The 15,855-nt window shown below is 42.1% G+C and overlaps 1 long non-coding RNA gene across 2 annotated transcripts; it reads left to right on the plus strand.

Annotated features, from left to right (window-relative positions):
* The first annotated feature begins 319 nt into the window (after positions 1-319).
* Positions 320-15,183, plus strand: LOC113919937. Of its 2 annotated transcripts, XR_003519167.1 has the most exons (6): positions 320-460; positions 587-656; positions 11,910-12,014; positions 12,499-12,636; positions 14,591-14,711; positions 15,125-15,183. It is a non-coding gene; the product is annotated as an uncharacterized LOC113919937 (long non-coding RNA). The 2 variants fall into 2 exon arrangements; XR_003519173.2 differs by lacking the exons at positions 14,591-14,711; positions 15,125-15,183 and adding an exon at positions 14,270-14,564.
* The last annotated feature ends 672 nt before the right edge of the window (positions 15,184-15,855 follow it).

Here is a 15,855-nt window from a genome sequence, read left to right on the forward strand (position 1 = left end):
CCGGGGCCCGCGGAGGGGGGCGGGAGGGGAGCGGTGCTGCAGAGCGTTCCTGAGCCCCTGAGGGTACAGACTGAAGAGCACCCCAAACATTGAGCCCAAAAGACGCCTAGATCGAAGACCACCGTGAGGAGAGAAAATGGGAGTCATTTCCTGCCGATGGAGAAGGAACCGAGAACAGCGGAGACATAAAGGCATTTCCAAGGGCAGAGTTTGAGGAGCGGGCGCAGGCTGTGCTCCCAGCTCTTGGGTCGCTACTCCGCATTGTCACGTAGCTTCACCTGGCTCCCGGTTCCCCCGGAGGGCAGGGCTTTGGCCTCAGGCCTCATTCTGGGAGACGAAGTGCCGGGGCTGAGATGTTCATTGCGGGAGAAACGCGCCACTTCGATGTCATTTGAGTTCCTGCTACATCCAGGCTACCCGTGTTTTTTGCTCGAAATGAGACTGAACTTGTCAGCCCTTGGTGAGGAGTTGTTTGTTAAGCACATGTACATAGTTGGAATTAGCAGTATCGGGGACCAAAGTTGTCATTTCTGTAGCAAAAGCTGCTAAGCGGTCTTCTGTTGCTTTCTATCTTAATTACAATCAGGTGCAGCACTAAGAAAAGCAGCTCTGAGAGCCACGGTTGGTAACCGGCCTGGATGCCCTCCCTGATGAACGTAAGCAATGTCCCATTCCTCCTGCTTTCTAGATAAAAATTAAGCTAGTCAATGAATTGCCCCTGCTTTCTTTTTTTTTTTTTTTAAGATTTTATTTATTTGAGAGAGAGAATGAGAGATAGAGAGCACGAGAGGGAAGAGGGTCAGAGGGAGAAGCAGACTCCCTGCCGAGCAGGGAGCCCGATGCGGGACTCGATCCCGGGACTCCAGGATCATGACCTGAGCCGAAGGCAGTCGCTTAACCAACTGAGCCACCCAGGCGCCCTTGCCCCTGCTTTCTGACAGCACCCAGAACAGAACCTGTTTCCTTGGACCCTCCCCCAAATCACCTAACAGAAGCCCATATACTATAATGACCCCTCTTTAACACCCCCGTCCTGAGACTCCCCATGGTCTGAGGTCTCCCTCAGTACAGCCGCTAATAACCCTTCATCGTTTGACCATAACTATGTCTGGGTAGTCTTTGGTGGGCATCACCAGGATGAATAAACACAATTTCAGAATTATAAGTAAGCATACACACAAAAATAAAACCTTAAAGTCTATACCAAGAAATAAAAACATTAACGTGAATGGTAAAATGGGGCGAGATCTTGGTATATAAAAAGCTTGCATGCTAAATGCAATGTGGCGTATGTGTTGGGTCCTAGAACAGTAGAAAGACATTAATGGTAAAATCAGATTAAAGTCTGTAGTTTAATAAGAGTATTCTACCACTGTGAATTTAATTTTTTTTTAAGAGATTGAGAGCAGGCACGAGCGGGGGCAGGGGTAAAGGGAGAGGGAGAAACAGACTCCCTGCTGAACAGGGAGCCCATGCAAGACTCAATCCCAGGACACTGGGATCATGATCTGAACCGAAGGCAGACACTTAAACGACTGAGCCACCCAGGTACCCCCAATGTGAATTTCTTAGTTTTGACAAATGTGCCATGGTTATATCAGACATTAAATATAGGAAAAACAAAGGGTATGCAGGTATTCCCTGTACTATCTTTGTAACTTCTCTGTGGATTTAAAATGATCCCAAAATAAAAATTTTATTTAAAAAAAACTATGAATTGGGGCACCTGTGTGGCTTGGGCGGTTAAGCGCCCAACTCATGGTTTTGGCTCAGATCATGATCTCAGGGTCCTGGGATCCAGCCCAGAGTTGGGCTCCACGCTCAGCCAGGAGTTGGCTTGAGGATTCTCTCTCTCCCTCCTCCTCAGTTCTTCACTTGAGCCTGTGCTCTCTCACATAAATAAATAAATCTTAAAAAAAAATTATGAACAATTATCCTTTTTGCATTGGAGTGGGAGTGATGGGTGTTATATCTTGAATGACCCTGGTATGAGGGGCAAATACGGTCACAACAACAGCTCTTCTGTCTCAATTCTAGCTTTTGGTTCTTCCACCCCAACATGACAGGGTTTCTTCCTGGGTCCCCACACACCCCTCTGTCATCTAGCCATCAGTCACTGAAAGTGACTACACCTGGTCAAGGTACTGCCCCATTACTTTATTGTTACGAGGAGATAAGTCAGTCCAGGATTTCAGACTGCTTTCAGAGTGGAAATAAGCTGTAAGTGGTTAAGAACCACAAACGTACAGGAGAAGTTTGGTCAAGGCAGCATTGTCAAATTAAAGAAGGAGGAAACTACCTCTTTTACTCTGCAAACACATTAACATATCCCCTGAGCTTTCCTTGGGGAGGTGTTATATGCAGCCCCCAGCTTTCACCCCAGGCACAGGAGTTCATTGACTCTGTAATGGAAGGCATAAGGCTATGATACACCAAGAAAACGTAGAAAATAGGATACCAGAACTGAACACTGATAGTCACTGGGGAAATAGAACAGCCCGGCTTTTTGTGATAACAGTGAATGGAAATTTTCATTCAAGGGTGCCTGGGTGGCACAGTTGTTTAAGCATGGGTCTCTTGGTTTTGGCTCAGGTCTGGACCTCAGGGTCCTAATATCAAGCCCCTCGCTCAGCACAGAGTCTGCTAAAGTTTCTCTCTCCCTATCCCTCTGCTCCTCCCCGCCTCGTGCTCTCTCTCTCTCTCTCTCTCTCAAATAAATAAATCTTAAAAAAAGGGGGGGGGAGTTTCATTCAGGGAATCCTCCTGTAGTAAAAGAAAGATGTAAATATTAAGGGCTTAAGATGTAAATATTAAAACAATTGAGGGGGGTTTCCTGGGTGGCTCAGTCGGTTAAGTGTCTGCCTTCAGCTCAGGTCATGATTTCTGGATCCTGGAATGAGCCCTGCGTCAGGCTCCCTGCTCAGCGGGGAGTCTGCTTCTCCTTCTCCCCCTCCCTCTGTGCTCTCCCTCTTTTGCTCTCTCTCACTCTCTCAAATAAATAAAATCTTAAAAAAAAATTTTTTTTAAACAATTGGGACCCTAGGGAGGAGTTTATCTTCTGGAATCTGGTGATTTTCACAATGTTTGAGTGGAGGCTACCTCTGTAGTAGTGCTGTCCGTGGAAATAGAATGTGAGCGATATATGTAATTTAAAATTTTTCTAGGAGGCACATTTACAAAAGTAGGAAAAAATAGGTTAAATTAATTTTATGTTTTTACATATCCAAAATACTGATATGTAATCAATATATAAAATTATCAATGAGACACTTTATATTATTTTTTTACTGGATTAAATCTTTGAAAGCTGGTGTGTATTTTCTACTGAACAGCACATCTGAATACAGATGTTAAATTTTTATTGGGAATACTTAAAGTATATTTATATTTAAAATTTACAGTTAAAAAAGTGGATTCACATATCCATGTTGTTCCAAACATAGTTAAAAGTTTTCCAGTAACTGAATTATCAGTATTTAAATTTAAATTAAGGCAAGCATGTGAAGAAATTGGAACTCTTGTGTGTTGCCAACAGGAATGCAAGGTGGTGCAGCCACTATGGAAAACAGTATGATAAATATTCAATAAAAAAGAATTACCATATGATCCAGCAATTACATTTCTGGATATACTCAAAATAATTGAAAGTAAGGTCTGAAAGCTATTTGTACACCAATGTTCATAGCAGCATTTTTTACAATAGTCAAAAGGTGGAAGCAACCCAGTTCACTGAGAAGGAAGAGAAGGAAATTGTGGTGCGCCTGGGTGGCTCCGTCGGCTGAGTCCAACTCTTGATTTTGGCTCAGGTCATGATCTCAGGGTCCTGAGATTGAACCCTGCATCCAGGCTCAGCGGATTTTCTCTGTCTTCCTCCCTCTGCCCCTTACCCTGCTTGTGCTCGCTCTAAAAAAAAAAAAAGAGAGAGAAGGACATTTCAAGACATGCTACTACATGGATGAAACGAGGACATCATGCTGAATGAAATGAGCCAGTCACAAAAAGACAAGTACTACATGATTCCACATACATGAGGTATCAAAAGTACTGAGATTCATAGCGCCAGAAAGAAGACTGGTGATGTTGCCAGGGACTGTGGAGAGGCAGGAAATGGGGAATTGTTTAATATGTATAGAGTTTCAGGGGCGTCTGGGTGGCTCAGTCGTTAAGCCTGAGCCCCATATCGGGCTCCCTGCTTGGTGGGAAGCCTGCTTCTCCCTCTCCCAATCTCCCCGCTTGTGTTCCCTCGCTGTGTGTCTCTCTGTCAAATAAATAAATAAAATCTTTTTAAAAAAATAGAGAGGGGGCGCCTGGGTGGCTCAGTTCGTTAAGCGACTGCCTTCGGCTCAGGTCATGATCCTGGAGTCCCGGGATCGAGTCCCACATCAGGCTCCCTGCTCAGCAGGGAGTCTGCTTCTCCCTCTGACTCTCCTCCCCCTCATGCTGTCTCTCATTCTCTCTCTCTCAAATAAATAAATAAAATCTTTAAAAAAAATAAATAAATAAATAAAAAAATAAAAAATAAAAAAATAGAGAGTTTCAGCCTTTCAAGACAAAAAGACTGTGGAGATCGCATGCACAACATTGAATGTACTAAACACTACTGATTATTTTATTTTATTAAATGTTTTTATTTTTTAAAGATTTTATTCATTTATTTGACAAGCAGGGGGAGCAGAAGGGAGAGGGAGAAGTAGGCTCCCGCTGAGCAAAGAGCTGGACTCATGGTTCAGTCCCAGGACCCTGCGACCATGAGCTGAGCCAAAGGCAGATGCCCTACTGATTGAGCCACCCAGGTGCCCCAACACTACTGATTTTAGAAAGTGGTTAAGATGGTCAACTTTATGTTGTATATTTTACTACAATTAAAATAAAAAGTCAGGGGTGCCAGGGTGGCTCATTCAGTTAAGTGTCCAACTCTTGGATTTCAGCCCAGATCATGATCTCAGGGTCATGAGATTAAGGGTTGTCAGATTGGCCCGCACATTGGGCTCTGCACTGAGCGTGAAGTCAGCTCGGGATTCTCTCTCCCTCTGCTCCTCCCCCGCCCAGTAAGTAAATAAATTCATTTTTTTTCAAAGTCAGGGGCACCTGGCTGCCTCAGTCGGTAGAGCACGCGACTTTTGATCTTGGGGTCATAAGTTTGAGCCTCACGTTGGATGTAGTGATTGCTTTAAAAAATAAAATATTAAAAAGTCAGGTCCTCTGTCCCACTAGCCACATTTCAAGTGCTCAACAGCCCTGTGTGGCCAAATGGCCCCCTTATCACACAGTGCAGTTTTAGACTAAGAAAGGAGGAACTGAAATGCCACTATCTTCAACTGTCACTTTGAAAGGACTTCTCTGGCTTTGTCTCTGCTCTAAGCCACCGGCTTTCTTCGCTCTGCCAGGAGGGCTAGAACCTGTTACCTAAGTCTTGCCCCTTGGAAATACTCATACTAATGACTTCAGAAGAAGGTTTGGCTTCCCCCTTTTTTTTTTTTTCAAAGATTTTATTTATTTGACAGAGACACAGCGAGAGAGGGAACACAAGCAGGGGGAGTGGGAGAGGGAGACGCAGGCTTCCCGCTGAGCAGGGAGCCCGATGAGGGGCTCGATCCCAGGACCCTGGGATCCTGACCTGAGCAGAAGGCAGATGCTTAACGACTGAGCCACAGAGGTGCCCCAAGCTTCAGCTTCCTTTAGGGAGTTTCACTTGATACAGAGGGCTGGGCAGCCTTCAAATTGTTAGCCGTCTACTTTGACTCTGTGGGTGTAATATTTCTCAAAGGGAGGCACAAGAGCCTTCCTCTAACTCCAGTTGTCACCCGGTGAAAGTTTATTCCAAAATGGATTGTTTAACACTGAAATCACTGTGATCCAATGAATAATATTTGAAAGCAATTTTTATAAAGTCTCACTTGTGAATAGCACAGAGATTTGACAGGGACAGAAAGAAGGGTGAAGGAGCTGTATGAGGCATCATCAAGGTTTGCTCTTGACTTTTCCTCTAGGGCTTAACTGCGATTTACTTTTATTTACAGTTCTTAGTACACTTTAGATTTCCTATCAGGTGCTCAAGATATATTTTAGACAAAGATTAGAGTTTTTTTATTTTTAAGTTTGTTTTTTGAGAGAGAGCATGAGTGGAGCTGGGGTAGGGGCGAGATGCAGAGAGAGAAGGAAGGAGAGAATCTTTTTTTTTTTTTTTAAAGATTTTATTTATTTATTTGAGAGAAAGAATGAGAGAGAGAGAGCACATGAGAGGGGAGAGGGTCAGAGGGAGAAGCAGACTCCCTGCCGAGCAGGGAGCCCGATGCGGGACTCGATCCCGGGACTCCAGGATCATGACCTGAGCCGAAGGCAGTGGCTTAACCAACTGAGCCACCCAGGCGCCCGGAAGGAGAGAATCTTAAGCAGGCTCTGTGCCCAGCATGGAGCTGGATGCGGGGCTCGATCTCATGACACTGAGATCATGACCTGAGCTGAATGGACAGTTAACTGACTGAGCCACCCAAGCACCCCTAGAGTTGTTTTTATATGAATCATTGTATTTTATTACTGTGTGATTTAATTTTTTCTATTCTCAAAGTCTTTTTAGTTAACTTTTGGCTCCTGAGAATTTTTATTCTTTTCTGAGAAGGCATAATATATAATAAGCCTGATAAGACACACATTATGGCTTTTCAGAAAAGAATGAAAATCCCTTGGCTTGGTGGTAAGCTCTCTAAATGCAAAGACATAACAATATAATTCTCTTTGTCTTCCATATCGTTAAGCACAGGGCTCAAATAAGTTCTCAGTAAGTATTTGCTTATGGCCAGAAATGCTTTTTCTATAGGTGTTAATTTGTTTTTCAGTGACATTATCCAGTTTTATTTAATAAGGGTTAAATGTCTTTGTTGCTCACCAGTAATCAAGGGCAGGCACCAAGTTTAGCTTAGTCACTGAGTATCCAGGACAGCTGGAATGGTCTCCTGCCTGAAGGAAGGACTCAAGTACTATTGAATAGATAAGTAAATGAAAGCTAGCTACTTTTTAAAGTTTAAAATGAGTAGACATGGCACCTGGCTGGCTCAAGTCAGTAGAGCGTGCGACTCTTGATCTTGGGGTCAGGAGTTCAAACCCCACATTGGACAGAGAGATTACTAAAAAAAACCCCAAAAACCAAAAAGACATCCACACAAACAAAAAAAGAAAACAAAAAATAAAGTACCTTATGGGGCGCCTGGTTGACTCAGTCGGTAGAGCATGTGACTCTTGATCTCTGGGTTGTAAATTTAAGCCCCACGTTGGGTGTAGAGATTACTTAGAAATAAAATCTTTAAAAAAAAATAAAAATAAAATGAGTAGATAATTGTATTTCTTAATCCTTAAGAACTCTCACATATTTTAAGTGTTAAAAAATACAGCAAAAGTTAGGTTTTTGACATCCTCTCAGATTTTATAAACATAAAGCCACATTTAAAGGGCACAGTTGGTTGAATACATTCAGCACCAGGAAGAGTCATGCTCACAGGAGCTCAGCCACAGAAATGGAGGCCTTTGTCAGTTGTGGTGAAGACAAATGAAAACCAACTTTGTGACTCTTAAGTCAGCCAACATCCTAATAGGAAATGAAGAGTTTATAGTTCACATTTTCAGGAAATGCCAAAATGCTTTTCACTGCATTTATAGATTTCAGTAGATGTATTTATAGATTCAGTATTCATGTCTGCATTGTAGATTGAGTCAGGTTACCCTCTCACTTAGAAGATAATAGGGAGGTCTTTACCAATATTAGCTTGTTGGTTGTCAATTAGCAGGACTCAGACTGGCCAGGACAGAAGAGAGTCACTGTTAAGACCCCCTTATTTCACTGTTAAGGAGATTCAGCCCAGGGAAGTTAAATGACTTTTCCAAAGTCACCCAAATAGTAAATTGTTGCACAGAAACCCAGAATGTTTGGGACCCATTCCAGTGATCTTCCTCTTAAGCCAGACTGATTTTTGCTGTGTGTATATGTGTGCTTGTGTCCCTCACTTTGTACAGTAGTGTGGGACCATCAAAGTGACCATGCAAGCTGAAACGGTGCAAAGCGATCTTATTGTTCAATGGGGAAAAATTGTTATAAATATTATTTCTGTGATCTTTAAAATTTTTGCCAAAACATTAAAAACCCTCTGACCATTATAAGTGTATTGGAAATGAAAACAATACTAAAACTATATTTATTTTGTATTCTGTAACGAGAATTAAAGTGTTTTATTTGTAAAACCTTACCAAGAATAGTCTGAACAATGCTTACCTCTTATTTTCATTGTATAGCTTATGACAGAAAGAGCATCTTTTCAATTCTTCAGCCAATTGTCATACTCCTTAACCAAATGAGCCACCCAGGTGCCCTGTCATACTCCTTTATAAATTTGGATCACCTTCCAACATTTTATCATTTGTACTTTCAATGTCAAGAAATACCTCCAAGAATCCCCAGCACAAAGTTATTTTGCCAGCATCACCTCCTCTAGGACATCTTTAACCTTTTCATCATAAACACTTTCCTTATGTTAAATTCTCCTTCAACAAGTTCCTCTGGCTGCAGATCTGGAATCTCTTGAACAACAGCAATGTCAACATTGCCCCTGTCAGCTCTTTTGGCTATAACTCCACTTACAGTCAGTTCCGATTTCACTCCCAGCATTATCACTTTTCATTTATTTGCTGCACTTTTGTCTTTGTTGGTCAATTCCCTCTTTTGATCATCTTTTTTTTTTTTTTGAAATGTCACATAGGTTTATTTTGGGAGACAAGAAGTGACCCAATCACATGCTTTTCTGTCCATATGTGAGCTAAGCAACAGACTCACAGTGATCACTGACAGACTTTCAGAGCTTACATGCCTTGTCACTTACTGTGATACACATCTGTTATTTAGTGATTTGTGGCCTGAAGAGCTAGCAGTGAAGTTTATATTTTATGCATTTACAGTTGATTCACTGTTGTAACTAAAATTGGAACCATGTTTTTGGGGGACTGACATGTAACTAAACCATGGTGAGTGTAATTTGTGTATAAGGGAACCCTTCAAAGTGAGGTCTGGATATGTCCAGGTACAATCTAGTAGAGAGTTTAGGAGGAACATAGACTTGAGGTTTTGATAGACTGGTTTAAATTCAGAATAACCACTGTCAACCTTTTAAAAGAAAAAGGTAAGCAATTCGGCCAGTAAAATCAAGTTTATTTGGGAATGGCCTAAGAATGGCAATTTGGGACAAGCACACTATGGCAAACCATAGGCAAGTACAGAGAACAATGGAGGAGAGCATCCTTTTATAGGGGAAAGAAGGAAGTTGGGAGGGGGTTTATTGAACAAAAGTCCATTGGAGGAAAATGAGAGTTCATTGGTTGCAGGCAAAGCGGTGGTGGCCTTTCATTGGTTGCTGAGCCGAGAGGAAATCTTCCTTCCTGCTGGATTTTGCAAGCTGTGTGAGCCCTCCCTTCATGGCTTCCTGACTAATTCTGAGTTAGGTTTCCTTAACACGTTTTCACATCTTAGACAAGTCCCTCAACTGTAAAACTAAGATAAAACTATCCCATTTCTCAGATTACTGTGAGAAGTAGTGATCACATCAAGATCTTATTTGACACAGCACTGGGCAGATGCCTGCCAGGCTTGGGAGCAGTAGTATTAGCAGCAGAAATAGAATCAAAATTTTCCGTCGACAATTCCAAAATTACTTTTAGATTCTTACTGTATTTAAACAGGGAGATAAAATACTTCATGGAAGCATATCTATTCACCTTCTTGCAGTCTGAAACCTCTTAAGACTACTTAAGGTGTCCAGTTTTGAGGGGGTGGAAGTTACAATATCTAGAAGAAGGTAGCAGGGAGAAGGTGGAACTGGGGTGTTAGGTGAGGAAAGGTATGGGGTTTAGTGCAATGATCTGTGTTTCTCTGAGTCACATGTACATGGTATCTTTATTATTTGGTTTACAAAAATTTCCAGAACATTAGCCAGTTTGTTAAGTACAAGAATAGGGGCACCTGGGTGGCTTAGTCGGTTGAGCATCCGACTCTTGATTTTAGCTCAGGTCATGATCTCAGGGTCCTGGGATCGAGCCCCTCATTGGGGTGGGGGGCGCTGCACTCAGTGGGGAGTCTGAGAATTTTCTCCCTCTCCCTCTGCCCCGCCTCCTGCTTGCACTCTCTAAAATAAATAAATCTTAAAAAACAAAAACAAGTGCAAGAATAAATACATTCCAGGGGCCCCTGGCTGGCTCAGTCAGTAGAGCATGGGACCCATAATCTCAGAGTCATGAGTTCTAGCCCCATGTTGGGTGTAAAGATTACTTTTTTTTTTTTTTAAGATTTTATTTATTTGACCGAGAGAGACACAGCAAGAGAGGGGACACAAGCAGGGGCAGAGGGAGAGGGAGAACCAGACTCCCTGCTGAGCAAGGAGCCTGATGTGGGACTCGATCCCAGGACCCTGGGATCATGACCTGAGCCAAAGGCAGATGCCTAACGACTGAGCCACCCAGGCGCCCAGGATTACTTTAAAAAAAGAGAGAGAGAGAGAATAAATATATTCCAGTAACAAGTAACATATTATCTTTTTGATATCTGTAATTTTTTCTATATCACTGTTCTTTTCTAACAGTGTACATATGGAAGTATATATATAGGTTGGTGAGTCATAGGCATTAAGGATAACAAAGTAAATGGCTCATAGTCTTTCTTAATATTTTATTCCTAGTGCCTATAAAAGGTCATTGAGGAAGCATAAGAACTTTCTCTCTGATCAGAGGATTGTTCCTCAGATTCTGCTGGTAGTCAATGAAATTAACATTGATATTAGGCAGTTAAGACCTGTAAAAGCAAAGAGAGACAACTTCTTTCAGGAGGGCACCCAGATGACCTACAAGTGAAGTTGCTGCAATGAAGCCCCTATGTTTGGAGTGTGATGCTTACTCAGCACTCTGAGATGATCTCCAATGCTTACAACCTTGACAAAATATAGACTTTGGTTAAGAAAGGCCTGAAAGTTCTCCCTACTACCTTTTTTTTGTAACTGAAACGTGGCCTCAAGTGTTTTTGGGTCCATGCATTTTCCCACTGACATAGGAAAAAATACACAAGAAAGGTCCTTCCTGGCACCAAGGAACAAAGGCCACTGAATTTGGGAAACGTAATTCTTGATCAGTGTTGCTTTTATTTTATTTTATTTATTTATTTTCCGATCACTCTAAAAGTGATGCTTTTAGAGACAGATCTTGACCAAAAGGGAGAAATGTGAAAATTAATAAAGGAAACCTGAACTAAAATTGGAGTTGGGAAGACTTCTAGAGGAAGCTCTCATCCTCTACCACTAGTCAGTTATCCCAAACAGGAAGAGAGATGCCTTGCATCTCCAACTGGAAGATGTCACTACTTTACTACCCTCCCAGGATGAAGGAAAATGTTCTTCCGCCCAGCAACAAGCCCAACCAATGGAAAACGCTGCAGCTCAGCCAATGAAAAGCCATTATCACCCTGAACTCTTACTTTCCTCCAATGAACTTTCATTCTTCCTTTGCCACTGACTTCCTTGCCCAACCCTCCTTTCTATAACAGCCTTCCATTTTGTAGAACTCCTTGGAGTATCTCTGCTTGATGAGATACTGCTTGATTCATGAATCACTTAATAAAGCCAATTTAGGGGCGCCTGGGTGGCTCAGTCGTTGGGCGACTGCCTTCGGCTCAGGTCGTGATCCCGGGGTCCTGGATCGAGCCCCGCATCGGGCTCCCTGGTCGGCGGGAAGCCTGCTTCTCCCTCTCCCACTCCCCCTGCTTGTGTTCCCTCTCTCGCTGTCTCTCTCTGTCAAATAAATAAAATCTTTATTAAAAAAATAAATAAATAAAATAAAGCCAATTTAATCTTCAGATTTACTTTTTGTTTTTTTTTTTTTAACAGGAGAAGCCACGAAGAAAGGACAAAGGGCAGGAATAATTGCAATAGGTGGTTATCCCAATATTCAGAAGAGGGGGAGCATGAAGGAAGCCTTGTTAACACTTTTAGGTACATCCTTGTAGAAATTTTTAATGTATGTAGATATATATTGCACATTTGATGTAAATACCAAAATACATCATTTTAGGAAAATCTACACAAGACCACTCTTTAAAAAAAAAAAAAAAGATTTCTGCTAGGGGCACCTGGGTGGCTCAGTTGGTTAAGCATCTAACTCTTGATTTCGGCTCAGGTCATTATCTCAGGGTCGTGAGATTGAGCCCTGTGTTGGGGGCTCTGTACTGAGCATGCCACATGTCCGGAAAGCAGCAGAGTTAACTGCTTGTCAGATCAGGTGATTTATCTTTCCCAGTATATTAAGCAGACTTTCTTATCCAAAGTCTATATTTTGTCAAGGTTGTAAGCATGGGAGATCATCTCAGAGTGCTGAGCAAGCATCACACTCCAAACGTAGGGGCTTTGTTGTAGCAACTTCACTTGTAGGTCATCTGGGTGTCCTCCTGAAACAAGTTGTCTCTCTTGGCTTTTGCAGGTCTTAACTGCCTAATATCAATGTTAAGAACTCAGCCATGTCATTAAGTACCCATCTGTTGTACTATAGCACAACTAAAAGTTTTGAGTGGCCTTCCATATCTATCAAGGTTCACAAAGAGAGGAACAATACCACCAGGTAATGTGTATATATAATTTGTTACAGGGATTTGATACAGTACTCCCCACTGACTTTCCTGGGATGAAATATTTCATCATTCAAAAACTGTATTACAGTATTTGCTTTTTAAAGAGTTGAAAAGCACCTCATGGGGTGCCTGGGTGGCTCATCAGTTAAGTGTCTGCTTTTGGTTCAGGTCGTGATCCCAGGGTCCTGGGTTGGGGCTCCCTGCTCAGTGGGGAGTCTGCTTCTCCCTCTGCCCCTGCCCCTGCTCATGCTCTCTCTCACACACTCTCAGATAAAAAAAAAAATCTTTTTTTTTTTTTAAGATTTTATTTATTTGACAGAGAGAGAGATAGCAAGAGCAGGAACACAAGCAAGGGGAGTGGGAGAGGGAGAAGCAGGCTTCCCGCGGAGCAGGGAACTCGATGCGGGGCTTGATTTCAGGACCCTGGGATCATGACCTGAGCCGAAGGCAGACATTTAACAACTGAGCCACCCAGGCGCCCCCTCAAATAAAAAAAATCTTAAAAAAAGAAAAATAAAGAGTTGAAAAGCACCTCAGAGCACTGGTTTATCTGTAATATTTTGTCCCCAAACAATGAAATAGTCAATATATCAAAATGTCAACATCTCTTACATTTATAGTATCTGTAATTTTCTGCACATTTTAAATATTCCATTTTTTTTTAAATGGAAGTTACTGAGAGAGAAAAAGAGGCAGAGAAGAGCTGCAAGCTGCCCTGCATCTGGCGCATCTTTTTTTCTTTCCACTCTTTATTGAGATATAATTGACATCTTATGGTCAATCTTGATGTACATCCTGATCCAAATGAAGTTTTCTGACTCCCCTGAGCCCCACAGAAATGAAGGCATCTAACTGTACATAGTTTTGTTTATAAGCATCTTTCATACATAGTTTATAATCAAGCTAAAAGCTTAGAACTCAAGAGTGAAAACAGAGAGAACTTAGCTCACTAGTGTCCAAGCCAAGGCTTTTTTCTTGCTTGCCCTGATGAGGAAATGGTCAAAGGGATTGCCCAGTATCACCCAGTTCACCTGCAGTCTTTTGCTAGGCAAAAAAAACAATTTAAGCAAGTAACTATTAAGCTCAGAGAGGTGCCATAATTCCTCTTTCACTTTTTAATGCAAAGTGCTGTTTGAAATAACTGCAAAGTAATCCCTGAAAGAACTGAATCCAAGGGTCCAGCCTCCTGGGGTGATGACTTACTTCTTGAAGCATTCATGCTGCTTCAAAGGTGCATTTTTCTTTTATTGGGGCGCCTGGGTGGCTTGGATGGTTAAGCATCTGCCTTCGGCTCAGGTCATGATCCCAGGGTCCTGGGATTGAGCCCCGCGTCAGGCTCCCTGCTCAGCGGGGAGCCTGCTTCTCCCCCTCCCTCTGCTTCTCCCCCTGCTCATGTTCTCTCTCTGTATCTCTGTGTCTCGAATGAATAAATTAAAAAAAACTTAAAAAAAAAAGCTGCATTTTTCCTTTAATGACGTAAAATTGTCGTATAACATATTCATGTCAGGTGTATTACATAATTCAATATTTGCATATACTACAAAGTGATCACAAGTCTAGTTACCATCTGACACCATACAACTGACCTCCTTCTCAAAGGTCTATTTTTCTGTATTGGTCAAGGGAATTCTCCAGATGAGGTTGTGACTGCTGAACCAGCCTTCATCCCCCCTGGGTTATCTCATCCCTCTGCCTACTAGAGCACCTGGCCTCAAGGAGAAACATTACATTTGGACAGGCTCTATGCTGCTGCTGGACTGTTCAGTTTGCTTTTTTACTTCATTCTTTCCTTCTCTCAACAAGAAAGGAAGCCAGAAAAGGGGCTTGTGAGCCAGCCTGGAAGATCTCTCTCTTTTGGGTTCAAGAGTGCAGCACTTAAGAGTGAGTACATACCATAGAACCAGAGTGCTTCAGTGCGCCAACATTTATACCTGCCATCTACAGGTGTTCGTGACTCTGCACCTCAGTTCCCTTCCACTAAGTGGTGATGGTAGTAACATCTACTGCTGGATCTATGATGTTAAATGAAATTGAGTATTCCGAACCAGTACAAACCACAGTGAAGGTAAACTATTGTTATCCTCATTACTATCTGACAGGATACTATGGCTTTGAATAAAAAAGCCTTCTCTGAGCCTCGGGGATCCTGCCTACCCATTGGCACTCTCCTGGGGAAGCGGGGAGCAAAGCTTAATGGGTAAAGTGTTCTTTCAAGGAGTATTAACTGGAAAATTTTAATAGACTCCAGAGAATAACAAACTTCTGTACCATTTGTTATGGATGAGTGGCTTCCACAGAGGAGCTCAGTTTTGAAACTTAAAAATAGTTGTTGAAAGGTATTAAATTTGTGATAATCTATTTACATAAACAACGGGGAATAAAAAGGCAGGTCAGTCTCTTTGAGAGGATACATCTTGGGATGATCTTCACTTGTGAATTGTTTTTATTTTTTTAAGATTTTTAAAATTTATTTGACAGAGAGAGACACAGCGAGAGACGGAACACAAGCAGGGGGAGTGGGAGAGGGAGAAGCAGGCTTCCTGCTGAGCAGGGAGCCCAACGAGGGGCTCCATCCCAGAACTCCTGGATCATGACCTGAGCTGAAGGCAGACGCTTAACAACTGAGCCACCCAGGTGCCCCGGCTGAGTCTCTCTTAATGGACTACATGAACATATCCTCTTGGACCTGGCTTCACAGTGTCTTAATTCTGAAGCACTATTTTTTTGGTATAATTTTAATATTTCCCTCAGATTGGATGCTTGCATTTTTCTCTCCAGATCCAGACTTTTCTACAGTGTGAGCTGTGATGGAGTCATTGTGGGGTTTCTGATTTTATCCTATAAAATTTTTTGCTTAATTTTGCTTAATTTTCACTTCGTACATTTTCACCTCCTCTGAAAGCTCTTGCTTTTACTTGTCCCATTTTTCTTTCCTGGAATCAGGTTCTTCTGACAAACTGCTCTTTCCTCTACTATTGTCATCCACTCATAATCTGCCATATATTCCTTAATATAACCAGTGATTTTGAAATAATTTGCTCTGCTAAACCTGTGATGAATGTCTTGATCTCTTCCTCTGAAGAGAGTCTCCAAAAATTAAAATGGTAATAATTACTAACCCCATAACACATCAAGAAAATCTCCACTGGGTAGCCATTTCCACCCACCCTGTAGTCTCAGGTGTTCTGTGACTGAAAATCTTGCATTGT

This window comes from Zalophus californianus, chromosome 15 (genome assembly GCF_009762305.2).
Source record: "Zalophus californianus isolate mZalCal1 chromosome 15, mZalCal1.pri.v2, whole genome shotgun sequence".
In the NCBI taxonomy this organism is placed as follows: domain Eukaryota; kingdom Metazoa; phylum Chordata; class Mammalia; order Carnivora; family Otariidae; genus Zalophus; species Zalophus californianus.